Source organism: Aotus nancymaae, unplaced genomic scaffold (genome assembly GCF_030222135.1).
Source record: "Aotus nancymaae isolate 86718 unplaced genomic scaffold, 86718_ANA_hifiasm-v0.15.2.pri h1tg000040l, whole genome shotgun sequence".
Lineage (NCBI taxonomy): Eukaryota > Metazoa > Chordata > Mammalia > Primates > Aotidae > Aotus > Aotus nancymaae.
In genome coordinates, this window is record NW_026988454.1 from 36,530,625 (window position 1) to 36,557,925 (window position 27,301).

Consider the following 27,301-nt stretch of genomic DNA (forward strand, 5'->3'; position numbering starts at 1 on the left):
TAATAGAAATAAAGTACACAATAAATGTAATGTACTTGAATCATCCCAAAACCATCCCCTGACCCTGGTCCGTGGAAAAATTGTCTTCCACGAAATCTGTCCCTGGTACCAAAAGGGTTGGGGATTGTTGGCATATGGTGTGGCAATTACGAGCACTACTGGAGCGTCACTGTCTGGGTTTGTTCTTACCAACTATGTGCCTTAGTTTCATCTATAAAATGGGAGTATGAATAGTATTTACTTCATAGGGTTTGGTGAGGATTAAATTAGTATATGCAACAGAATGGTGCATAGGAAGTGTTCAAGAAGTGTTAGCTGATGCTCTTACTATTACTTCTTTTTTTTTTTTTTGAGACAGAGTCTCACTCTTGTCACCCAGGCTGGAGTGCAATGGAACAATCTCGGCTCACTGCAGCCTCCGCCTTCCAGGTTCAAGCAATTCTCCTGCCTCAGCCTCCTGAGTAGTTGGGATTACAGGTGCCACCATGCCTAGCTAATTTTTTGTTTATTGCGATTTAAAAAAATAGGATTTCCCTTTTCCTGAGGGTTTTTTCTTTGGAAAAAGTTGTCATATTTGGGGTGTATAGCTTGCTTACTTCCCTGATTCATTTTTTTTGTTTTGTATCAGTTGGGAGGTTTTGGTCAGCATTTTGCTGAGTGTAGTGGAATGCAGTTTTTAAAGTTTATGTGGGGTTTTTAATGTTTTCCATTAATTCTTGTTTGCTGTACCTGCTAATAGAGTCATCAGTAGGCGTTGTAACCTAGGAAGTCCTGCAGTCTTGAAATGATATTTGTTGAAATGATAATCTTCTGAGTGAGCTCCTTCTGTGCAAAGATCACAACACTCTTTAAACTCCCGTGAAGTAATAAGGGAGAGGTCAGAGTTAACTTAAGAATTGTTCCAAGCCTGGTGTGGTGGCTCATGCCTGCAATCCCAGTGCTGTGGGAGGCCAAGGCAGAAGGATCACTTGAAGCTGGGAGTTTGAGACCACCTTGCGAAATAAAACAAGACCCTGTCTCTACAAAAAAGCTAAAAAGAAACCCAAAAAATTAGCCCTGTGGGGTGACACGTGACTGTAGTTCCAGCTACATGGGAGACTGAGGCAGGAGGATTGCTTGAGCCCAGGAATTCAAGGCTTTCGTGAGCTATAGTTATGCAACTGCATTCCATCCTGAGTGACAGAACAAGACTGTCTCTTAACAACAAAAATATGGTTCCAAGAACGTTACTGGCACAGTGAGTGCTGAAGAGCTGGAGACTCATGGGAAGCCTCCTTAGTAAACTTAGCAACTTTGATGGAAATCCTCAGTAATGGCCTGGTTGAACCCATCTAAAGAACGAGCTAAAATTGTTGATTGGCATCTCTCACCAAATAAACTTTAGATATTTAGCATGAAAAATCAATCCATCAGTCTTTTCACTGTCATTTCATTCAACTATGAATACTCCAGTGATGGAAATATCTTGAAATGTGTGGAAGCAGTAGATAGAGGGAATCACTTTGGGTCAAGCAGAATATAAAAGGTAGAATTGCAGATGATTTGTGAGAACACTACAGAGCAAAACTTGAGAGAGGCTACAGAAACTCGTATCTGACTTTTAGTGTTCAATTACAGACATAGTAAATGAAAAAAATGTAAATGAGCTCAGCCTTATATTTAAAACAATAGAAAAAACCATTAATAATTTTTGTGCATAAGTGCAAGAGGGAGTTAATGACATGAACAAAAACTGTATGAGAAAAAGCAAAAGAAAAAAAAATTCTTGGGCAGGGTAGGAGAAGGCAAGTCACCCAATAAAGCATAACCCTTTAATATTTTATCTAAGAAAAAAAAGGAAGAGAAAAATTTACCATCTCAGATTAGAAGACATGATAAATATGTACATCTATGTTAATACTTGTGAAAATACCAACAAAATAGAGACATATGTTTTCCTCCAGAAAAATAGAAAAGCTTGAAAATTAATAACCGTGTTTCCATGGTTGTTAGACTGAAAAATAGTGGTTGTTGGACCTAGACTATGGGAAAGTGTTTTCTTACTACCTTGGGGGAGAAACTCCCATACTGTTCCAGAAAATAGAAACATATGCAAGCATTCTTGACATTTTTTTTTTTTTTTGAGACGGAGTCTCGCTCTGTCGCCAAGGCTAGAGTGCAGTGGCGCGACCTTGGCTCACTGCAACCTCTGCCTCCCGGGTTCAAGCGATTCTCATGCCTCAGCCTCCCAAGTAGCTGGGACTACAAGTGCATGCTACCACACCCAGCTAATTTTTTAATTTTTAGTAGAGATGGGTTTTCACCATGTTGGCCAGGATGGTCTTGATCTCTTGACCTTGTGATATGCCTGCCTTGTCCTCCCAAAACTGCTGGGATTACAGGCGTGAGCCACCGCTCCCAGCCCACATTCTTGAATTTTTAAGCTAATACATAATCCTGATAACAATGCTGACAAGAACAGTGAAAACAGGAAAATTGCAGGTAAATGTCACCTATAAATATATATAATGCCCCAGTAAAACAGAAAAAAATCTATCATACATAGTGTATTAACTATAAGTAGAATTCATTTTAGGAATGAAGAAATAATATACAATTTCGTACTCCTTTAAAGAATTGATTGTTAACTAAAAGGAAAACATAAACTTGTTTTGCTAGATAAAGCATTTTATGAAATTCCAATATTCATTCATGAAAATGCTAACTAAATTAGGAATGCAGTGTAATTCTCTGTCATGCTAAATAATGTCTTTGAAAATAAAATCCAACATTATACTTAGCAATATGATAATAGCACAAAATTCTTAAGGTCAAGATACAAAATTACTACTTTTAGTCATTTATATCATTCTTTAAATTTGTCAGTACGATAAGACAAGAAAAGAAATGAGCATAAATACTGGAAAGGAGGAATCTAAATTATTCTTTGCAGTTTATATAATAATATACTGTGTGCAAAACTCAAGTGAGTCCAGGGATAACCAACTAGAAAATTTATGTAAAGAAGATGAAGATCATATTTCCAGTTTCTAAAAATGCAAAACTCTGTTTCCTAGGAACAGATGTCACAAGATATGTAAAATCTTTATGGCTAAATTATGAAACATTGAAGGATATGAAAGAAGGGCTGAATAAATGGAGAGATGTTCATTGTCTGCAAATGGGAATGCTTGATATTGTAAAGTTAACCGTTTTCCCCAAATCAATAGGTGATTTCAGTGAAAATTCACTCATAATCCAAGTAGGGTTTTTATGGGCCAGCTGATCCTAAAGTTCCTATACAAATGAGCATGTGTTGAAGAATAGTCAAAATAATTTTGAAGAACAAGTTGGGAAGATGTTGTCCTACCACATATCAAGGCTATTGAAACTATTGTGGCAAGGATAGATAATTATACCAGTAAACCTGATTTAAACAGATATAAGTCTAGAAACATAATAGAAACCAATGTAAGGAAGCCTGTTACACTGTAGGAGCAGTGTTTTAATCAGTAGGGAAAGGTAAACTGTTAAATAAATGGGGATAAACATCTATTGATTGGTCTATATAAGAAAAAAAATTCATTCCCTGTATCATACTGTGTACAAAAATGCATTATAGATGTCTTTATGGATGCATTGCACTTAGACTTAAAGGCAGGAAGCCAATCTTTAAAATATTTAGCAGAAAATATAAGCATTGTTGATGAATGGAGGAGACACAGAAAACACAAACGATAAAGAAAAAGATTCAGAAATTTGATTCTATTAAAATAGGCTTCCATACAAGAAAATTACCACAGTGAAAAGAAAAGGTTCACATTGGTGTCATCTGTTTGTAAGGGATGTTTGAGACATTGCTAGCTGCCTATCTCGCCTATACCCCTTTCTTTACTGACACAATCCTGATTTTGTGCCCATTTAGAAATAGCTGTCTCATCTGATGTCCTTTAGAGGTCTCAGTGGTGGTCAATGAGATATGAACTTAGGATTTCTGGGAAAGTTTTACTCCTTGAATATGGGGTCTGGTCTTTCTTCCCCCACCCTTGAAGTGGATATGATATTTAAAGCTGCAGCAGCTGTCTTGCAGAGGTGAAAATGAGGTTCGTGTTAAAGACAGCAGAGCGGGAGGGCAAAAAGAAGGCTCAGTTTCTCAATGACATCTTTGACTGGGTACAACAGTCATGGCTTGCCTACTCCTGTACTTATAGTCATATGAGAAAAATGACTTGGGTCTATTCTAGCTAGGCCTTTAGGTAGCCTTGGCCAAGTGGCAATCCTGTTGAAAATAGCCTGTATGCTACAAGGATTAAAAGTCTAGATTATATGAACAACTGTTATAAATTAACAAGAAAAAGGCAGGTAACCTAGTAGAAAAATAGAGAATAATTGTACACAGTTCAGAGAACTGGAAACTCAAATGGCCAATAACCCTGAGGCTTACTAGTAGTTAGGCAAATGAAGATTAAAATAGAGACTTTTTCATAACCATCATAATACGAGTATAAAAATACCAGTGTTGGGGAAGATTCATGGTTGGTGAGAGTGTAAGTTGGCATAACCATCTTGGAGACAGTTTGGCAGTGTAAAACTGACCATATCATACTAGCTAGCAATTGCACTAGTTATGTACTCTCGAGATTCCTGTACCTATAGGTGAAGGGAAACTCAGAAAGCATGTTTATTGACACATTGATAATAGCAAAATGTTGGAACTAACCTATCCTTCAATTAGGAAAAATAAAGTTTTTTATAATGAAGTACTATATAGAAGTGAAAACGAGCAAGCTGCATATGAACTACATAGAGCTATATATTAACATATATATACTAAAATACAAAGGACTATGAATATGGTGATAATTTATATAAAATATGAAAGCAATAATGAAACTATGTGAAGTACTGTTACCAGCCATTGAGAGATGTGCAAACTCTGATAAATAATTTCTACTAATCAATGAATTTTCTGGAAGCCTCAAAATTGATTTTTAAAATCCAGCCAATGTTAGGCTGTTTTATACCTTACAAGGTCTTACCTGCTGGTGATATTGAAACTACTGAGCTGCTCCTAGTACAGTGGTATAACGTTAAAATTTAAAGCACTTTGCAAAACATATTCATGTATATTTTTATTTAAGTATTCTAATAACTCTGTGAGACAATAGGATAGGTAGGATTTTTATTCTAACTCAAATTAAGTGATAGTAGTTGGACTTGAACTTACCTTTTCTGATTCCTAGTTTAGTTCTTTTTATAATAGTTTCATAGTGGCTTTCCAACACACAATTTAATGTCTGGGTATACTTTATTTATTCAGCAGATTTACTGCTGAAAAAATCATGTGCAAATAAGTGTTTAGAAAAGTGGTATTTTAAATATAACTATAGTGACTTTCTAATTTAAGAGACCCAATGGTGAGTCTTTTTAAATAAATAATGGCTTACTAATTTGTTGCAAAGTGTTTTTGTGTATGTGTGCGTGAATATAGTAGTGTTTTTGTTTTGGTGGTGGTGGTTGCTTTTTTTCTTTTTTGAGATGGGGTCTCCCTGTGTCACCCAGGCTGGAGTGCAGTGGCACGATCTCGGCTCACTGCAATCTCTGCCTCCCGGGATCAAGTACTTCTTGTGCCTTAGCCTCCCAAGTAGCTGGGATTACAGGCAAACACCATCACCTTAGTATGCACAGGAATCATTCATGGAGTTTATGAAAAACACAGATTCTTTGACCCCCTTGTTTCTGTTACTACGTTGGTTTCTTAAGGGCTTTGAGTTTCTCTCATTCATTTTGGTATTCTCCACAGTGACCAGCCTGGTGGAGTGTGTGTCTGTGTGTTTCCTTATTAAGTGCTTAATAAATATTTGCAGGATGATTTCAAGAAGAGCTTCCCGGTAGCGAATACCTGAACAAAATGAATACTGTGTTAATTGTGGATGGAGAATACTAGAAATAATTTAATGCTCTTTCTGGTGTGTGCTGAAATTGGTTTTCAGTTAAGCTGTTAAGCATTATTTTGAAACATTCTTTTTACTGGAAAGATCATTTAAAAACATGATTATTTTAAAATTCCACAGAAGAATTTTGCTGGAAAAGATATAACAAAATAACTGAATGAAAAAAAAAATCACATTGTTTCACACAATTATCCCAAGCCAGCTTGGAAGTTACAGTTCTCTTCTCAGAGAAGATGTTCTGTAGCCACAAGCTACTGGGAATTGTTCAGCCCATTGGCAGCTACACAGAACACTGCCCTTTTCACCCTGTCCAGCACACAAACGTAGACGATTCGTAGCTGGAACCTATCTTCAAGAAAGTGATGGCTTTATTGAAGCCAAATATCCAGAGTTTTTTATTTAGACACATGAAGGACCTTCAGCACTTTTGCCATGTAAAAAGTAAGCTACAGAGACATTCATCTTTTCTTTTTGGCGACGGAGTTTCGCTCTGTCACCCAGGCTGGAGTGCAGTGGTGCAATCTCAGCTCACTGCAACCACCACCTCCTGGGTTCAAGCGATTCTCCTGCTTCAGCCTCCCGAGTAGGTGGGACTACAGGTGTGTGCCACTATGCCTGGCTAATTTTTTGTATTTTTAGTAGAGATGGGGTTTTACCACGTTAGTCACGATGGCCTGATCTCCTCACCTCGTGATCTGCCTGCCTCGGCCTCCCAAAGTGCTGGGATTACAGGCCTGAGCCACCACGCAGGGCCTGACGTTCTTAAAAAAAAAAGAAAAAGAAGCAAACAAAACATCCTGAACTTACTGTGTGTAAATTGCGGATGCAGACATAGCCTATTTGATAGTAAGTACATCTCTCTGTCTTGCTCACTCTTTATCCCTCTTCAGTACTAGCTGTGTGTTTTTTAATATAGTAACTGTACAATAAATATTAGTTGAATGTAGGTGGAGGTAGGATGAGAATGAACAGAAATCAGTGACCAGTTCTGTATTTTTCATCTCTTTTGTTGTTTAGAGGAGTCCAGTTTTGTTTTAACATGAGTTTTCTAATACGGTGAATTTAAAAATGTATCAGTAGTAAAGAGATTCCTTAATTGCCCATTTAGTTTGATTTGAAGTAAATCTTTCCCAGGCTGAAGTTTTTTTTTACAGTGGGCCAGGAAACCCATGTTTAAACCGTAAACTTGAGTGCTTTATCTTCTTATGCCAGACCTCTGGATAACCTTGGCCCATTTGTTCTGTTGTTGTTTACTTATCTGAAAGTTACTCTTGTGAAGATGTGGACTGTTAACTCAAGAAATCTGTGTTTTTGCTTTTTGGTGATTGTCTTACAGGCTATTTTATGATAGTGATGAACAGCATACAAAACTTCAGACCCTCCAGAGTGAGTTTCCAACAGACTATTTCTTCTTGCTCTTTCCGTACTTTCTCATAAAAAGTATCAATTGCAGATGTACTTTGATGATGCTGATAAGCTGATAAACAATGTGAAATCTCTTTCATATACTGTTTTGTTTATGGAGATGAAAGATAGTCTGGTTTACTAGCATTTGTTATTAGCATCTGGTTCACTAGGCAAGCAGTGAATGGCATGTTTACAATTGGTTCCTGCTCCACTGTGTGGTTTATCTATATAAATTGGAAAAATTACCTAAAATAACACTGTGCCTTTTGTACCTAGATATAGGCAAACAGGTCTCTTTATCTACCAGACATCCAAGCATTTTCCTTTGAATTTCTATTTTGAATTCCTTGGTTTGCTTTCCAGATTTCTTTCCTGTGCAATCTATAGGATTTAATTTGCTGGAGTAATTTAAAGGTGTGCCTTTGGAAAAAAGTTCTGAATTTGAGTGTATTTTACATTAGTGTTTATGTTGGGCTTTGACTGAAAAATATTCTTTTGATTTTATCTTCTCTTGAATCAAAGTGTAATGGGTCTTGTGTAATTGAATCGAGGTTCCTTTGCTTATCATTTTTGTGTGTGTGGTTTTTGGATAGTTTCTGAAATTGTACCCTTTTGGAGAGGTTGCCTTTGCGTCATTATTGGAACTTGTTTGCAGTTGCAAGTCATTTTTGGAGACAGAAAACGTCCCTTGGAAGATATTGTGCTGATTTTTTTTTCCCCAATCTGTGAATTGTGGAACTTGGGTCACAGATTGAATTTTGGCATTCAACTCTCCCAGGACAGGGTAATATCCAGCTTCATTTTGTGAGTGATTACAGATGCCTTTTTACCATTTGGACTTCTTTGTGTTTGAAATAAATGACCAGTCTGTGAAATTTTAAGCCAAATGAGATACAAAGGAATTCCTGGTTTTCAAAGGGTCGTCTTTTCTTTAGTTTTGCATTTAAAAGGCAGCGTTGGCTTCATTTTTAGAAATTAAATACATTATAACTGTTGCATAATTTACCACCTCCTACCGTCACCTCCCCTTAAAAATGTGGGTTGATTTTTGTATACTTGAATAAGAAAGCTGAGAAGAACTTCAGCTTCTTTCTGTGACTTGCTCAAATGCCTTTATGTGTTCCGTAATATTGTAGAAAAACCTCAGATTCAAATGAAAGATATAGTGAGTGGGCTGCCAGAGGTTTGTTTTTGTTTTTGTTTTTAATCACACCTGTTTTAACTATTTATTTGAAACATGGCAAGTTGAGAATAGTGGGACACCAAGGCACAATTAAGCATCAGGAAATAGCTTCACATGTTGCCCATTGCATCCTTGACAATTTGGATAAAACAGAAACAGCTGTGATTCTGAATACTCTATAAATTTCAAATGTTGGTTTGGCATACTTTATGAGCTGATTTAATAAATAACTTTGCCCATATGTCTTTGGTGACTTGCTTACAGTTTTCTTTACAAAAATGCAAAATATTTGGGGCTCTTTCTTAATACTAAATGAAAAGTTGTTTGCATTTGGCTCTATAAAGCAAAGTAGCCTTGAGATACAGGCTTGCCTAGAAATTGACTACATTTTTGTGGGAGAACGGGTGAAAAGGGCAGTTTCCTGTGTTGCTGCCAAAAGGTCTGAACAATTTTTAGTAGCTTGTGGCTAGAAAACAACTTCTGTGAGGCAAAAACAGCAACTCTGAACTGGCTCTGGATAGGTGTGAGAAAATACTCTTTTTTTTTCTACTTATTAGGCTTCATAGAAAATTTCTTTTATAAAGTAAATTTTTAATCTCAACCCCTTGAAACTGGTATTTTAGCTGATTTGGATAAAAGTCTGGGGAGAAATATATTTGGAGTTAGTGCAAGTGGGAAATAATGTGATAAAAAAAGTAGCATTTATATTTTGCTTTTATTATAGCCATGTGCTTGTTTGATAATCCATGTTTTTCTCCTGCCTTAAGAGTGAGGTAAATTTTGGCATCTTAGGCATGGATTTTACAGGATTGGGTCTTCCATTTTTTTTTTTTTTCTTTAGTTAACTCATTAGAAGTGTGTTTTCATGGTTCCACTTGGGCAGTGTCTTCCATTTAGTAGTAAAAGCATGTTTACAAAATATGTGTGACTACTGGTAGTTGCCAATTATTAGTACTCACAGTGTGCCAGGCACTGTGCTCATGTTCTTACATTGCTTATACCTTTTACTTCTCTGGATAAGGGAAATAGCTTAGAGAGGGTGTCATGTTAGAGGATGGTTGGAAACAGGATTTGTAGTCCTAACTATGTGTTGCTAATTATTAATACAAAATAGTTACTATTACAAATATTCATTTTGTAGAATAAAATCAGTTAAAGAGGATTCTTGTAGAATGGGCTTGGATATGTGGAATGAAGATAGAGTTGGTTTGACTTGGTTTTAATGTTTTCACTAAATTCTTTGTTGCACTTCCGCCATACCTGAGCACCTGTATACTTAATCCTTTAATGTAATTTTGTGGTCTCATTAGCAATTAGCATCACATACACACAATCATGTTTTTATTTAAATACTGAAGACTTTGCTTTGCTTTACTTTGTTGGAATTAATTTTGATTTTTTTTTTCTCTTCCATTGGGGATATCTTGGCTTTTCATTAAAATACAGGCAGTAGCCCAATAAGGCATGATCTTTTTCTTATCTCAATATTTTGTCCTGTTCATCAACGTTAATTTCTTCTTCACTGTATAGTTAATAAGTAGCCTGATGTTCATCATCTAGCATAGTGATTCCTGGCCCAGGTGATATTTGTTTTCTAGGAGACCTTTTTTATTTCCACTTGAGGGTGTACTAGTGGTGTCTAGTGTGTGGCAGTCAGCCGTGCTGCTAAACATTCTACAGTTCACAGGGACAGCTCCCCACAATAAAATGTTGGTATCACGGAGGCTGAGAAACCCTGACTTAGCTAACACAGGGTCTAGGCCAAATCCATTAGAAACTCTTGACTTCATGAGATTTTTTTTCATAACAAAACAACTCAGTAGTAACTAGGGAAGCTCCCCTGCCCTCAGCCGGAGTCTCCCTCTGTTGCCCAGTCTGGAGTGCAGTGGCACAATCTCGGTTCACTGCAACCTCTGCCTCCTGGGTTCAAGTGATTCTCATGCCTCAGCCTCCCGAGTAGCTGGGACTACCGGTGTACGCCACCGCGCCCAGCTAATTTTTATATTTTTAATAGAGACAGGGTTTCACTCTGTTGGCCAGGCTGGTCTCAAACTCCTGACCTCAAGTGATCCTCCTGCCTTGGTCTCCCAAAGTGCTGGATTATAGGCTTGAGCCACAGTACTTGGCCTGGAAATTTTTTCTCTTCTAGAGGTGGAGGAAGAGAATATCCATCTGTTTTCTCACTCAGTCCTAACTTAACACACATTAACTCTACACTGGATTGTCTTTCACTTGCTTCCTGTCTTCACCCCTGCTTAAGGAAGTCACACTTTGACTGCTATCTGCCATTCTGTTAGCCATGATAGTTGACTGCCTGTTAAGAGTGTTACCTGAACTACCTTGGCTTGGGGTGGGTAGAGAATGAAAGGGAGAAGAATGAAAGGGATACCCACCAAAGAAAAATTTCACTTAAGGCAGTTTTGGCTTGGATGAGGTCCTAGTTTGTCTCCCAGAATTATGTTGAGTACCAGAAAATGCAGTTGTGACTAAGACATAAGTTTGAAGTGCATGTCTATAGAGTTAAGAATTGATTTGTAAATGGAAAGCTGAAATACAAGGATTAAATGGAATTTACAGAAGATCTTGAAAAGAAGAAACTTCTCGGTTAGTATCTAAAAAATATTCCACCTTGTTAGTTGAGAAATTCACTGATTTATTTTATTACCTTGGAAGTTCTTGGACCTACCCTTTGTGATTTTGACTAAATTCAAAAAGTTGAAAAGAGCAACTTGTAGTGGTCTTTTATATTTGATGCCTTTGCAGGTGCTTGGGAGTCTGTACTTCCTTTCTTCTGTCCATCCTTTATGAATGGCTCTCAGTTTTACCCTACTTCATCCTCTATTATGTTGTTTTGCATATGGCTTTATGTAGATATTTCTCAGAATGGATTGTAGTTATGCGCTTACTCCCTGTGTTCCTCACTAGGCTACGATGTCCTGGCATGGTTCTGATTACATAATAGCTAGTTCCTAATTTTTGAGTGAATGGATGATGGAGGAGAAGGAGAAGCAAAAGTCTTAGCAGTCTTAACACTGAATAAGGGAAAATGGTTGGTAGAATGATGAAAAGTCAGGATGCTGCGGAGGGCGCCTGAGTAAGCCAAGGTAGGAACTGTTACCTTAGCTTGATCATCTTGGTGCTGTGCACATTCCTTTTTGATGCTGGAGGTCTGGATGAGTGAGGCTACGAGGCTGGCTGGCTAGCCCGTGGTCTTGGCTGTATCTGCAGGTCCAAGAGGTGTTTATGTTTTTCACCTGAGGTTCCTTGAAGCTGAAGAAAGATCTGCCTCTTTGCTGGTATATGGATTTAAACATTCAAGTCTGAGTGTTTTTAAAAAATTAATGATTTAATTCTAGCCAGGTGCAGTGGCTCACACCTGTGATTCCAGCACTTTGGGAGGCCAAGGCAGGCGGATCACTTGAGGTCAGGAGTTTGAGACCAGCCTGGCCAACATGGCAAAACCCCGTCTCTACTAAAAATATAAAAATTAGCTGGGCATGGTGGTGTGTACCCATAATCCCAGGTACATGGGAGGCTGAGACATGAGAATTGCTTGAACCCGGGAGTTAGAGGTTGCAGTGGGTCGAGATGGTGCCACTGTACTCCAGCCTGGGTGACAGAGTGAAACTGCATCTCTGAAAAAAAATTAATTAATTTTTTCTTTCTGTCAGGAAGAAAGGGGTTTCAAAGCAATAAAAATGGCCCTTGATGTCCTGCAATGATTGTACAATGACAACACTCTTGTAGCACCTGGAATTCTGGGCTGTGCTTCTTTCTGTCTCTTTGGGCAGACATGCTTCCTTAGCCTTCATTTCTACTGGCCCTTGAATTTGAAGAAACATAGCTCCATTTTACTCTGGGGTTTATACGCTTATATGCATTAGTGTTACCATTAGTGACTTGGGTTAGAATAAATAGTAACTCTGTAATGTGATGTTTTGTTTTTGTTGAATTATATGAAAGCATTTATTAGACACTTGAATTTAATCTGGAGATAATTGTGGGAAAAACTGTTTCTTTCAGCAAAAGGCCTACTAACAGAGTGTTGGTGCTTATCACTTGTGGCCATGTCATTGGACTTGTCCTTGGTAAATTGAACATGCCTGATTGCACAGATCTTGCATGGTTGAACAAATTATATTTGGACAATAAACTGTTATGCCCATCAGTGATTAGGGAGGCAGGACATAGTTGCATATGGACTACTTTGGTAAGAGAATTAAGAGAGAATACTACCAAACATTTTCCTAAAAGGAGAAAATAAAAGCACTTTTTGAAAGTAAATTTTCTTGTATTTTTTAATGATTATATGACCTTAAACTTATTAATACTACTGAGGCAGATTTTCCTTTTCTTCTAAATGACTAGTATGTTTTTTTTGGAAGGTGGTCACAGAGTTTGTTAAACAGAATGTTAGATTTTTCCTATTGGAGGATAGCAGTAGTTGGATTGTGGCTGAGAACATGGGAACATCGAGTTACCAGTGTTATATTTTTTTGAGTCTATAATTTTTTTACTTTATGTACAGGTGTGAAATAAGTTTCTAGGAGCATGGGAGTGTGGGTTGAGTAGGGAATTCTCATAGGATTTCTGGGGATTGCTAAGGGTCTGTGTATTAATCTGTTCTCATGCTACTATGAACAAATACCTGAGACTGGGTAATTTATAAGGAAAAGAGGTTTAATTGACTCACAATTCCACATGGCTGGGGAGGCCTCAGGAAACTTACAATCATGGTGGAAGGCAGCTGTTCACAGGACAGTAGGAGAGAGAGAGAGTGTCAACTGAAGGGGGAAGCCCCTTATAAAACCATCAGATCTCATGAGAACTCACTCACTATCACGGGAACAGCATGGAGGAGCTGCCCCATGATCCACTTATGTCCACCTGGCCCCACCCTTGACACATGGAAATTATTGCAATTCAAGGTGAGATTTGAGTGGGAACACAGAACCAAACCATATCATTCCACTCTGGTCCCTCTCAAATCTCATGTCCTCACATTTCAAAATACAATCATTTCCTTCCAACAGTCCCCCAAAGTCTTAACTCATTCCAGCATTAATTTTAAAAAGTCCAAGTCTGAAGTCTCATCTGAGACAAGGCAAGTCCCTTTGGCCTATGAACCTGTAAAATCGAAAGCAAGTTAGTTATTTCCTAGATATAATGAGGGTACAGGCACTGGGTATTTATCATTCCAAATGGGAGAAATTGACCAAAACAAAGGGGCTGCAGGCCCCATGCAAGACTGAAATCTAATAGGGTAGTAATTAAACCTTAAAGTTCCAAAACAGTCTCCTTTGACTCCATATCTCACATCCAGGTCATGCTGATGCAAGAGGTGGGCTCCCATTGCCTTGGGCAGCTCCACTTTTGTGGCTTTGCAGGGTACAGCCCCACTCCCAGCCGCATTCACGGGCTTGCATTGAGTGTCTGTGTCTTTTTCAGGCACATGCTGCAAGCTGTCAGTGAATCTACCATTTTGGGGTCTGGAGGATGGTGCTGTCTTCTTACAGTTCTACTAGGCAGTGCCACAGTGGGGACTCTGTGTAGGGCTCCACCTCTGTATTTCCCTTCCGCACTGCCCTATCAGAGGGTCTCCACGAGGGCTCCACTCCTGCAGTAGACTTCTGCCTGGACATCCAGGCGTTTCCTCCAAAATCTAGGTGGAAGTTCCCAAACCTCAACTTTTAACTTCTGACCACCCACAGGCTCATCACCATGTGGAAGACTCCAAGTCTTGGGGCTTGCACCTCTGAAGCAATGGCCCGAACTGTACCTTGGCCCCTTTTAGCCACCACAGCTGGAGCTGAAGCAGCTGGGATTCAGGGCACATGCACAGAGGCTGCACAGAGCAGGGTGATTCCTGGGCCCAGCCCACAAAACCATTTTTCCCTACCAGGCCTCTGGGCCTGTGATGGGAAGTGGCTGCTGTAAAGGTCTCTGATATGCCCTGGAGATGTTTTCCCCATTGTCTTGGTGACTAACATTTGGCTCCTTCTTGCTCTTGCAAATTTCCGCAGCCAGCTTGAATTTCTCCCCAGAAAATCAGTTTTTCTTTTTTATTGCATTGTCAGGCTGCAAATTTTCCAAACTTTTATGCTCTGCTTTCCTTTTAAACATAAATTCCAATTTTAAACCATCTCTTAGTGAATACATAAAACTGAATGCTCAGAATAATCCTGGTCATGTTGTGAATGCTTTGCTCCCTGGAAATTTCTTCCATCAGATACCCTAAATAATCTCTCTTAAGTTCAAAGTTTCACAGATGTGTAGGGCAGGGGCAAAATGTTACCAGTCTCTTTACTAAAGCATAGCAAGAGTGACTTTTACTCCAGTTCCCAACATGTTCTTTGTCTCCATCTGAGACCACCTTGGATTGGACTTTATTGTCCATATCACTATCAGCATTTTGGTCTGAGCCATTCAGCAAGTATCTAGGAGGTTCCAAACATTCCCACATTTTCCTGTCATCTTCTGAGCCCTCCAAACTGTTCCAATCTCTGCCTGTTACTCATTTCCAAAGTTGCTTCCACATTTCAGGTATCTTTACAGCAGCACTTCACTTGCGGTACCAATTTACTGTATTACTCTGTTTTCATGCTGCTCCACTTGGCTGGGGAAGCCTCAGGAAACAAAATTATGGTGGAAGACACCTCTTCACAGGGCAGCAGGAGAGAGAATGAGTGTCGAGCGAAGGGGGAAGCCCCTTACAAAACCATCATATCTTGTGAGAACTCAGTGTCACAAGAACAGCATGGGGGAAACTGTCCACCGGGTCCTGCTGTTGACAAATGGGGATTATTACAATTCAAGGTGAGATGTGAGTTGGGACACAGAGCCAAACCATATCAATCTGTTTAAAGTTTGTGGCTGTGAATTTAAATTGAGAAAAGTTATTGTGACTATTTTCATTTGACTGCTTAGGTGCATATCTGAAGTAAGGCCAGAGTTGAATGTAACCATAAAGAGGGTGAATGTGCTGGAGCTAGGGAGTGGCAAAGGAGTTAAGATGTGATGGAGACCCATGGGATCCAAGCTGCTTAAGGAGGGGAGTGAAGACTGGGGCAGTGGGAAGGTGGTATGGGCACAGGCTCTTCATGGTTGTAGAATTGCTGGAGTTAGGGTTCAAGAGGAATTGAGCTGGGAAAATAGATATGCAGAGGCTGGGGTGCATGAAATTGAGATAATTGCAGAATAATACGTCTAGGGCAGGATTTTTCAAAGCCTGATATTAGAGAGTCATGACAAACATTTAAAAAAAATGAAGTAGAATAAACATGAGAGTCAGGGCTTCATCTAACTCATATGGAACTTTTAATGAATCTTTTTTTGTTTTAGACAGAGTCTCACTCTGTCACCCAGTGTGGAATTCAGTGGTGTGATACCAGCTTACTGCAACCTCTACCTCCTGGGTTCAAGCAATTTTCCTGCCTCAGCCTCCTGAGTAGCTGGAAATACAGGCATGTGCCACTAGCCCCTGCTAAATTTTTTTTTTGTATTTTTGGTAGACATAGGGTTTTGTTATGTTTTGGGATTACATGTGTGAGCCACCGCGCCTGGTCTTAAGTGAATTTAAATGACAATATGTCATTTAAAACTGTTGTTTCCATTAAAGTTGGGTGTATTTACTATGTGTTTGTGAACTGTGTTGGGATGTAAATATTTCCCTCTGGGTCACAGTTGGAAAAATTTGAAAGCCAGTGCTTTGGGGTATGACCTTGGGAATGGGTAACTGAGATGGTGAGAACAGAATCACTGAGATTTGCCTTTTAAGTAGGAACACACACACACTCGTATAGTCCTCTGCCCTGTGCCTTAGAGAAAGGAGCAGGAATATGGGTAATGACTAAAAACTGTTTTAATTTGGAATACATTATATATGTGAAGGCTTGACTTGAGGTTCTGGCTGCCCCCAACACCTCCCTTTCCACTGACTTTAAACCTTGTAGGGTGATGGGGAAAAGCATGACCCAGAGAGATTGGTTGAACTCTGGCTCCACACAGCTATCTCCAGCTTCATTGTCAAACTGGGGGAAATAGATTAGACAGATGTCAGGGTCTGGGGCATTTCTAACATCTTCTGAGTCTGTAAAAGCTACGCAGTGAGGAGAGGGGACTTTTGATGTGCTTTGGGTCATAGGGAGTGAGCTTTCTGGAACGTAGTTATGTGGTTGCCTACAAAACACATCACCAGCAGTAGATAATTGAAAACTAATTTTTAGAGGGTTGTGAAGGTAAAAAAGAACTGTAAAAGATCAAGTAAGTAGCATCTTGGGAATTGCAAGGTAGGAGTTGCAGCTTCTTCCTTTTTCTGTTGTCTTGACTGCTTTAAATATATCTGTATTAGCATTGACGTCTGAGTGTGATTTTTGCCTTTGCCTTTGGAATATAAGTAAAAATGGACAAACATATTTGGGCTTTTCTTATCCATCTCTTTATTGCTATGATTAGTAAAATCTTGATAGAAAGTTGCAAAGCTTTGTGTTACTTTCTAGACTGAATTTGAAAGGTAAAGAATCTAGTTTCTCTTTGTACAGGCCTGTCCTGGACAGATATTGGCAGGGGGAAGCAGGAGGGCTACATTCGGTGGCTCCTAAAAGGAAGGGAAAGGTGACCAGGGAGTTGCATAGTGGAGAGTTGGGTGATTTGGGCAGAGGCTTAGATTTCTGTAGCCCTTAACTCCTAGTCTGAGTTCACACCCCATCTCCTTTTCAGGGACCCTCTTCCTGGGTGGGCTTCTTGCTGGAGGAGTGCGGGGGTAAGGATTCTGCATTGCACTGCTGGCATGAATGAAGGGTACACATCTTCCTCTGGAGAGCACACGTGTGCAAGTTGGAACTCCTTATCCTATGCTTTCCTTAGAAGTGTTAGGAGTTGTGGTTTTCAAGTACTTTCAGGTGTGTTAATAGATTAATTGAACTTCCTTCGGTAGGCTTAGAGAATGAATACTCCCTTTAATGACTGTTTCTGTAAGGAGAGAAAATAATAACAGTAGCTAACATTTATTGAGTGTTTATGTCAAGAAACTGTTATTCTACCTGCTTTGTTTTAGATTTCCTTAACCTCATTTTACAGATTGAGGATTGAAGCTTACACCCTCAGGTTCACTTTTGTCATTCCGGGTCGGTTGGTCTCACTCCCTCACTGTGCCCACCACTTCTTCAATCAAGCCTTCACTCCATCTGGTGTTGGGGACTATGTATAGTTCTTTTTTCAAGCTGATGACTCAAAATCAGGCTTTTGGAATACAACCTATCATGAGTCAGGGACTGTCTATAGATAGGCAGGCAGAATGAGTCTGCCAGATATATTAAATAAAGGTTTAGAGCTGCTAAAGTTTGGCCTTCCAAGGGATCCTTGACAATATTTGATGCTGTGTTCTATAAAAAGTTTAAAGCTGATAAGTTGCAAGTACAGGGCTTCCGAAGGAGAGCACAGTCAAATATGAGTGTGTTTTATGTTAAACAGTGCTGGGTGGGCTCAGAGAGTCAAGCTGCAAGCTGCATTCCGGGGACAGTTCAGACCCATGGCTGGTAATGACATCACCTCCACAGGTGCCAAATTATTTTCCTCTTTTTTCTGATATCGCCTGCCCAAGCTTTTTTTAAAAAAAGGAAAAAAAATGTTTAAGTACTGCTGGGAGATTCTGTTGTGAAAATAAGTATGAAATCCAATTCTGGGCGTGTGTGTAGAAGTAGGGAGATGACAATCCGATGGTTTTTGAAAACCATACAGTCCCAGAAATACCAGTTTTAGGTTACTTGTGTTCAGTCACTCCCAAGAAGTTTTTGTGAGGAGGGGTGGGAGTGGTGGAAGGGATTTTAGACTAGATGAGAGAAGTAATAGTGGAAAAACAAAGTTGTGGGTTTGCACCTTCCATTTTCCCTCTAATTGAAGACTGGGCTTACAGTGTTTCTAAGATAACTCTGATTTGCAGTGTATTTCGAAGAGGCAAAGAGCTCTGATTCAAAATGTCAAGCTTGGATTCAAGGGATTGGATCTTTTTATATGTTTATTAACTAGAATTGGAAATAGAGCAGCATAAATAATAAAATGAGAGCTGGCCTTATTTCCACTTTCACCGTTAATATTCTGTTGTTTTTATCTTTGGAACCCTACATTCATGGCTTATGGAATGAATGCTTAAGTCAACACATATTTTTGTGCATTTCACAAAGCGAGGTTCATATTCTGGTTTCGTTGTGATTTTTCACTCAGTGTTATTTTGTGTACTCTTTGCAATGCCAAGTGATTTATTTTTTTTTTTGAGATGGAGTTTCGCTGTTGTTGCCCAGGCTGGAGTGCAGTGGTGTGATCTCGGCTCACTGCAACCTCCGCCTTCCGGTTTGAAGTGATTCTCCTACCTCAGCGTCCTGAGTAGCTGGGATTACAGGCATCCACCACTACGCATGGCTAATTTTTGTATTTTCTGTAGAGACAGTGTTTCACCATGTTGGCCAGTCTGGTCTCGAACTCCTGACCTCGTGATCCCAACCGCCCGCCTTGGCCTCTCAAAGTGCTGGGATTACAGGCGTGAGCCACTGCACCTCGCCGTGATTTTTTTTTAAAATGTAGAATTGTATAACTAAGTGACACTTAAAAAGACATAACTAATCCCCTCCTCCTTTAATTTTACTGATGAGGAAATTTAGTAAAGTGAAATAAAATGACTCCTTAAACTGCTATTACTTTCATAGTTGGAATTAGAATTGGTTCCACCTATTCCAGAACGTTTTTCACTGTACCATTCTGGCTGTTTTACTTTATCTACTGGGGAAAATTTATAAAGTATTGTTTTCCTCTAGGATAACTTAAAAGATCATTGACCGAGAGGGTTAAATCCAGCTAACTATTACTTTGACTGTTAAAAAAAGTGAGAAATAGAGACCACCCAAACACAGCTGTTTAGTTAATTTGGCCCCAGTGATTGGGAGAAGTTTGAAAACCATTATGATGTGGCTGGATTGTTGCCATTTTAGGGTTATTTAATGTGAACTTCAAAGAAATAGAGGTTAAAAATGCATAGGCCTATCTGAAGTATTTCTCTTCTGCCATATGAAAACCAATAAATCCATTAAAACTTTTGAAATGATTTTGCCAAAGTAACTCTCATTTCACATGCCAAATTCCTTTTACTCTGGAATGTATTGGCTTCAGTTTGCTGTATTCCCATAAGAATTTGTGGCTGTGTAATTCCTTTAGCAATTGCTCACACACAGTCTTATGACATTTGTTCTAATGTCGCCTTGAAACCTGTTTATTAATGTTAACTTCCCATGAGGTTGTCTGTGTTAGCGGACTAGGTTATCAGCTCCTCAGGGACAAGGCTGTTGTTCTGCCGTTCCCCTTCTTTCTTCTTCTTTCTTTTCTTCACTTTCCCTCGACTCCATAGTGCTAGCAGAGTCTTGCAGGTTCTCAGTATTATTGCAATGACTTGTTAAAAATGTTCTGAGTGCATTCAGGGATAATTTGAGTACAAGGTCTCTTCTCTCTGTGAGTTTCTAGTTGTGCTGGCACTGATGATTGAAGGAATACCTCTGAAGAATAAGCAAGTCTGGCGTGATTGGCACACTTTCAGTCAACAGGTAAAGTTCTTTTTGAGGCAGTCATTATGGCTTCAGAGTCACCTTTGTTTCCATTTGACCTTAGTCTAAATCTAGAAAAATATATATATGACGGCTCAGGTGAATTTGGTGAGATGAGAAGGAATGACTGACAAATAGATGATGGAGAATCATTAGTTTTTGTTTTGCTTGGAAAAATTCTTCCACAGAAATCTTTAGAATATTAAATTTGGCATCCTGAAGACTTACTGACGATTTTGTGTGTTTCTTGACTTTCTTTATCTTGAGGAAAAAGTGAAGCTGGCGTGGGGGCAATGGAGAAATTTAGTTTTGAAAGTCTCAGGAGAGCAGGGAAAAAAAGGAACTAACTTTTGTTGCCAGGATCTAATTATAGGTAGGGAAAGAAGGAAAGGAAGAAAGAATGGAAAGAGATCAAGAAATACATGGGATAAACAGCCAAATATTAGGATGGAGACTAAATCTGAATGTCATTTTGCAAAGTTGATTATACTTTCGGTTCTTTTCCAGAAGGTTTTCAAATGCATGGAGTGGGTGGGGAAGCTGCAGTAGAGATGACAGCTTAAGTGTTGGAGAAAGATGACAGAAACTAGCTTGAGTGCCTAGAGTAGGAAGAAACAGAACTTAAAAAAAAAGAATTCTTTTTTTCTGCCAGCACTCTGCACTTCTTATAATGCTGTACTTAACTTGTTCTATGGTGTTATACCAAAAAGTTTGTTCAGTGTGATATAAGAATCTGTTCTGACTACTTGCTTGTACCTGCCTGCTCACACTTACACATTCTCTTTCTCGTTCTCACTTTCCCTTTCAATCTTTCTCTCTCTCTCTCTCTCTCTCTCTCTCTCTCTCTCTCTCTCTCTCTCTCTGTCTCTCTGTCTGTCTCTGTCTCTCAGCTGCTTGCCTCAGAGTAGGCATTGGAGCTTTCCCTGTCCCTTAACTTGTTCACCGTGGAAGTGTTAGGATATAGGTGTGAGTGATTCCATGAGCTTCGTGGAGAAGCAGCCACACCACTTTATAGTCTAAGCACACTTGAGTGATAGTGTGTAAGCACATATGTACGCTCTCTTCTCAAAAAAGAGAAGTATATAGTTGTGATATACTTGGCAGAAAGTTTCTTATGTTGCTAGACCGGGATCTCATTTCTCTTGGGTAGTCTTTGTTTGTTATTTGTTATATTTAAGTAATAATGGAGCTGCATTCTCTCCAGATCATTTGGAATCGTTTTTCATCTGTTTTTGCTTGGTTCTGAAACAAAGAGTAAAATAATTTGGGAATTAATTTCGTGATTGGAAAAGCAGCTCTGCTTCCTAAAGATATTTGTGTTTACCTTTGGGCTCTATTATCAGTCTCATTATTTCCTGACCCAGGGCTGGGCCGCCTCTGACTTAAGCGCTAGGACTGGATTGTGTCAGCACTGTACTTAAGGTGTTTATCCTAATCCAGGCGTCCTTGGATTGCACGGTGCCAGCAAGCGAGGTGGTAGCAGCGATCACAGCCCCAGCTGCAGGTGTGAGTTCTGAGGAGATCTATGATTCACCCCGTGAATTTATTACTGATAAATGTGAGTTGGTGTTTTCCTTGGGATGCTCTGTTGTGGGGCAAGTGGTATTTCTGTTATATACTGTGTTATTCTCCCTAAACAGAAGGAATATCTGTGAATTCTGTTTCATAGGGTGCTATTAACTGGTTGATATATGGTATAGATTTGGATTTTTGGTAGTTGGGTTGGCCAGATTTCCTGGAAGACAGCTTGCATTTTTCTTCCTAAAAGTTATGTGTAACCATTACAAATTATATTTAAGGGGTTGCAGAACAAAAACATAATAGTGGATTTCTTGTCTTATGCCTCAGTTGTGAGCTTTCCTGGATAGGCAGCCTTCACTTTTCCAGCCATTCTGTGTTCCTGTTTTCTGCTGTGATTTTAGTACTAACTTGATCAGTGAGGAAGATCCTCCTTACCCCAGTCTCGTAAATGTTATACACGGATGAGAGATTTTAGTGATGCCTGTATTAAAAAAACAAAACAAAACACACTATTCCACATCTTTATACTGTATTTACCTTTATAGGAAATTGGAAGGTCATAGTGAGAGGTATATTGGGAAAACAAAGATAAAAAGAGGAAAGTATTTTTGACAAAAATGAACCCCATTTGAGAAAACACTGAGGGGTAAATTCATTCAGGAACATGAACTTATCACCTAATTGATCTCAGCTCATTGCCTGGTTGATTTAACATGTTTATGCAAATGAGAAATAACCGGCAACTATTTTTTGCCAGGAGGTTAGGTTTCTACCTTTGCTCAGGATATTCTAAAAAACTGATCTTTCAGTCAATTAGCTCAATCTAAAGTTTCTTTGATTCTCTAATATCTACAAAATAAAGGGTTGACTAAGTTATTTTCTTGTGTCCCTTCCAGATCTAAAATTAACAGGATTCAGGAGGATTGTATACCCCTCAGTTAATTTTAGCATGTATTCTAGAGACATTTCTAGTTTCTTCTTGCTTTCTTACAATTGGTTATCTTTTTGAAGCTAGTGACCCAGTAGGCCAATCTTAATCCATGAGAAGTAATCATGCAGGGTGAAGATAGTAAATACCGTGCTTCCCACATTTTCTTAATATGAATCTTAAAAGACAGCATGAAATTTCTTACTGCAAATGTGCCAAAATAATATTTGTTGTAATAGAATTTATAATATTTGTAATATTTGTAATATAATTCTATTACAATACAACAAATAATATTTGTTGTAATAGAATATTTGACTTAATATTATAATAACTTTATTGAATCATGAAGGTGATTTTCTTGGATAATAGAAAAGTAAGATTATAATGCCTAGAATGGTTTGAAAACTTAGGTGTACTGGATTTTTCTTCTTCTTATTTCTTTCTGCCAAGATATATTAAGTAGAACTTTGTGCAAAAGGGTATATTTGGTTGCTGTGGTGCATATGGAGATAAGTAAGACAGTCTTGTTTGCTAAGGTGGGTAAGATGGGCGCATTGGGCCTAGAGTGTAGGAAGGTGCTGAGCTCTGAAAGAGGGGTAGGAGATGCTGTGGGATCTGGGAGAGAGAAGAACAGCATTGAGCCAGGGTAGGCAGGGAAGTCTGGCAGAGTCATAGCCTGGTAACTAGACTCTATGGTGGTCGTGATTATGGGCATTCTACTTGGGTGGTGTCTTTTGCGAAGTGGCTTGACGATTGAGCCTGGAGACAGTGGCTTTTACCTCCAGAATGATAGCATTCATCCTGGGCAGAACTGAGTAGAAAGGCTGGAAAGGAGAGTCAGGCCAGAGGGTGGAGGATTCTATTCCAGGTAGAAGAATTGCTTGCTGGGTTTACTTTCTATACTCAGTAGAGTCACTGAGATTTCCCACACAGATGAATGACGTGATCAGAACTGGAGTTTAGGAAGATTAGTTGGTTCTGGGATTCATAGTAGGATTAACAGTTTATGAAACAAATAGTCATAGGGAGAAAAATTTACCTGTAGGTAACTTATTTAATGTTTTTATTTACTCTAATCAGAGTCTACTGTTTGTAACTATGACTGAAGTTTTTTTCACAATACAGAAGTCATCGAATAGTTTTTTTAGAGTACTGTCCGCTGAAGATAACTAAGCACATAAACCTCAGATAAAGTGAGGAATAATCAGTTTATATCCTTATTACCATCTTTCCCCATCCAATATATTCAGATATGATATTTATTTTGTAATTAATCCTAACTCTCATCATTCCTTCTCTATATTTTTTTCGTAAGGCATTTGTTAAGCTACTCTCTTAACACAGTGTTTTGAAAGTGTTACTTGGTTGATCATGGGTGGGTATATCCCAATTTCCCTGCACCCCCAGTTAATTAAGCAATCAGCTCCATTTTTGTATGGTGTTATAGGAAAGTTCTTATTCCATTTTTGAAAAGAATTTGTCCTTAATCCATATGAAAGTTATTTGATGTTGATAGTCTTGGAATTCAAAGTATCTTGGAAAGAAAGTAAAAGTCTCATAGCTAGTAAGTGAAGGAGCTGGAATTGAAACTCAGATCTGCCTGTTGCTAAGCTATGTTATATCTCTAAGCCTCAATTTCCTTACCTTTAAAATGCAGTCATCAGTAGTACATTTCTCATAGAGTGGTCATGAGAAATTAAACGAAATAATACATGTAGATTACTTATCATAATACTGTTATTGCTTGTTTAGAAACTACTTTAACAAGAATTATAGAAATGCAGTGCTTATGAATCCAAACAATTCTGATAAGTAATTTTATTTTTTGATTTTTTAGTTATAATTTTATTTGCAAATTTAACATTCGCAATTATTCGATTTTTAAAGCATTATGTGCTCTCATATATAATAATGAGTGAAACTTGTGTCCTCAATACTTTCTTTTAATTCTTCCCTACAGACTGTTGTTCTCCATGTTAAGCTCTGTTTTGTGTTAATTTTCACTGCCTTTCCTCCCCTGAAATGCAATAGTCCTGTAGTGTCCTACTGGAAACATTGTTCTCTTTGTTAGGGCTAAAGAAGTGCCTTTGTCACTCCTTTGAGACATTCTGCAGATGCCATTTTGCAGTCCTGAAAAATATGTCCCTGTCCGCCTTGTGCTGTGTTAAATTGTGCGTGCATTGTACTTGATATTTTAATGAAGTCGTAGAGAAAATTTGACAGTAATACTTGTCATATAACAAAGAAAGGCTCTTTTTTGATTTAATGTAGATATGTGTTCCCTGATCCCTTGGTAGCTCTGTGTGGTCTGAAAGTAGATCCCCCCCTGCACTTAGATGTGACCTCAGATGGTTGATGCTTTTAGACTACTTCATAGGAAACTGTTAAAACAACTTCTGAGCAGGAACTCTTAAGTCTTTTGTTGATGTGTATTGCTTTTTAAAGACCTCTTAATTTACATGATCTTAATAGCATTTTAAGTGGCTAGTACACTCTCTAATTTGCTAAATGGCTTTAATCCTTGTATTAAGAACTAGGGGAAAAATCTGCTGGGAAATTGCTGTGATAAAATCCAGGAAATTCCTTTCATTCTTTTAAACCCAGTTAAAATCTAACTTAAAGAAAAGTCCTCTGATGTAACAGTGTCTGAAAGCTTCTCAGAGTTCAGTGATTTCTTGTATATAGTGCCAAGCTCAAAGAGGAATTGTATGAATGTACCTCTGTGTTTTTGGTAAATCTATACCACATGGCACAATACCAGTTTATTATAACTTTGCTGGGACTCAGTCATCCTATTTTGTATTGCCCTTAAAGCTGTTAAGGAGTATAGAATTAAAGGGAGAAAATCCTATTTTTAAAAATTTTAATGGACTTTATTTAAATTTTTGAAAATTATAACACATGTTCAGTGCAGAAAACTTGGTAACAGAAAAATGCAAATAAAGCAAAATTTCCAGGTGCCCACATTTCAGGAATAACTTACCGTTACCATTTTAGTTGAACATTTCCAGTCTCTTGTCTTTGAATATTTCACATAGGTTAAAACGACAGTGTTACACTTTTACATTTGGTTGTTTTCCCTTGGCAAAATAGGGTGATGTGTCACCATAAATTCTTAAGGTAGTAGAACTTAAGTTTGGAAGTATTAATCTGTTGGGCAATCATTCATTCATTAGATGGACTCATTTGAAAGTCCACAGTTTGTAGACAGTGTGTACATTTATTGCCTACAGAAGATGTTGTCAAGAAGAGATAGGCTAGTCATTTCGGATATTTTCCAGGATCATATAAGTGTAAGAAGTCTATATGATAACTCTTAAGAAGGCTTTGAAGCAAGTAAACATCTGATCACAAAAGCCCTGACCTGTCCTGGAGAGCCGGCTCACTGATTTCCAACAAGAGCTGATTCTGTGCTGGCCTGACTCCTGTCATCTGGGGCAGAGGTACACAGAGGTTCCAGTATTTGTTTATGTCTGGGCATCAGTTAGGATTGTGTTGTAGAATGATTCCAAGCTCTTGGTCATGCCATTGCATCTGTTTCTTTTAAAGATAAATATACAATTGGTACAGGAGAGATCCTGTTACAGTAAACTTTATGGCAGAAACAAACTCTTTATATAGATGTTCTTTTGTAACTAAGGAGTCTAAGTGAGAGGAAACCCTCCAAGGAGACTCAAGTACTGGGGCCAGTCCCTCTCCACAAAAGAGACAAAGTGTCTCTGGCTCCCTTATTACTCTGAAGTCTGATGGAAAGAATATCTACTTTTGATATACAGATAATAAAGCAGGAAAAACAAATTTCCTTATCTTATAACTGTGCTGTTGAATTTACATGTTCCAGTATGGTTAACCCGGAATTTTAGGGGCAATGGGAGGAGCTAGAAAGGGATTGGGAAGGAGGATATGACAGAGTTTCAAATTATGGCTGAACTCAGACTGCTTGAACAGAACTAATCTAGAGTGAGGTTGACCATAGGAGGAGGAAGGGATCAGGCAGATCGTGACAAGGGGGAAGTTAGGTGTAGCAGCTAAGTTAATTTTTATGAGTGCTACATTTCACCTTTTTGGTCCAATATATAATATGTACTATGAACCCTGAATATCTGAGACAGGTCTCAGTCAGTTTAGAAAGTTTGTTTGCCAAGGTTAAAGACGTGCACTCATGACACAGCCTCAGGAGGTCCTGATTGCATGTGCCCGTGGTGGTCAGAGCACAGTTTGGTTTTATACATTTTATTTTATTTTATTTTTATTTTTGAAACAGAGTCTCACTCTGTCGCCCAGGCTGGAGTGCAGTGATGGGATCTCGGCTCACTGCAACCTCCGCCACCTGGGTTCAAGCGATTCTTCTGCCTCAGCCTCCTGGGTAGCTGGGATTATAGGCGTACGCCACTATGCCTTGCAAATTTTTGTGTTTTTTAGTAGAGATGGGGTTTCACCAAGTTGGCCAGGCTGGACTCGAATTCCTGACGTCAGGTGATCTGCCCGCCTAGGCCTACCAAAATGCTGGGGTTACAGGAGTGAGCCACTGTGCCTGGCCTGTTTTATATATTTTAGAGAGACATAAGACATCAGTCAACATATGTAAGGTGAACATAGGTTGGGTCTGGAAGGGCGGGACAACTCGAAGCGGGGAGGGGGATTCCTGGTCATAGGCAGTGAAGAGACAAATGGTTGCATTCTTTTGAGTTTTTGATTAGCCTCTCCAAAGAAGGCAATCTGATATGCATTTATCTCT

At 38.8% G+C, this 27,301-nt stretch overlaps 1 protein-coding gene across 24 annotated transcripts in view; it reads left to right on the forward strand.

Moving 5' to 3' along the window:
- EPB41L2 (erythrocyte membrane protein band 4.1 like 2) overlaps nt 1-27,301 on the forward strand; it is a 225,463-nt gene that overhangs the window by 40,216 nt on the left and 157,946 nt on the right. For 7 of the 24 annotated variants that reach the window (XM_012458317.2, XM_064360690.1, XM_064360693.1 and 4 more), the window contains exon 1: nt 21,563-21,669. The exons of 8 other annotated variants lie outside the window; for them this stretch is intronic. The gene's annotated coding sequence lies outside the window, so the exon portion shown is untranslated. Of the gene's footprint in view, nt 1-7,231; nt 7,320-21,558; nt 21,670-27,301 lie in introns of those variants that run through there. 9 more of the 24 variants (XM_064360694.1, XM_064360696.1, XM_064360697.1 and 6 more) reach the window with 5 other exon arrangements.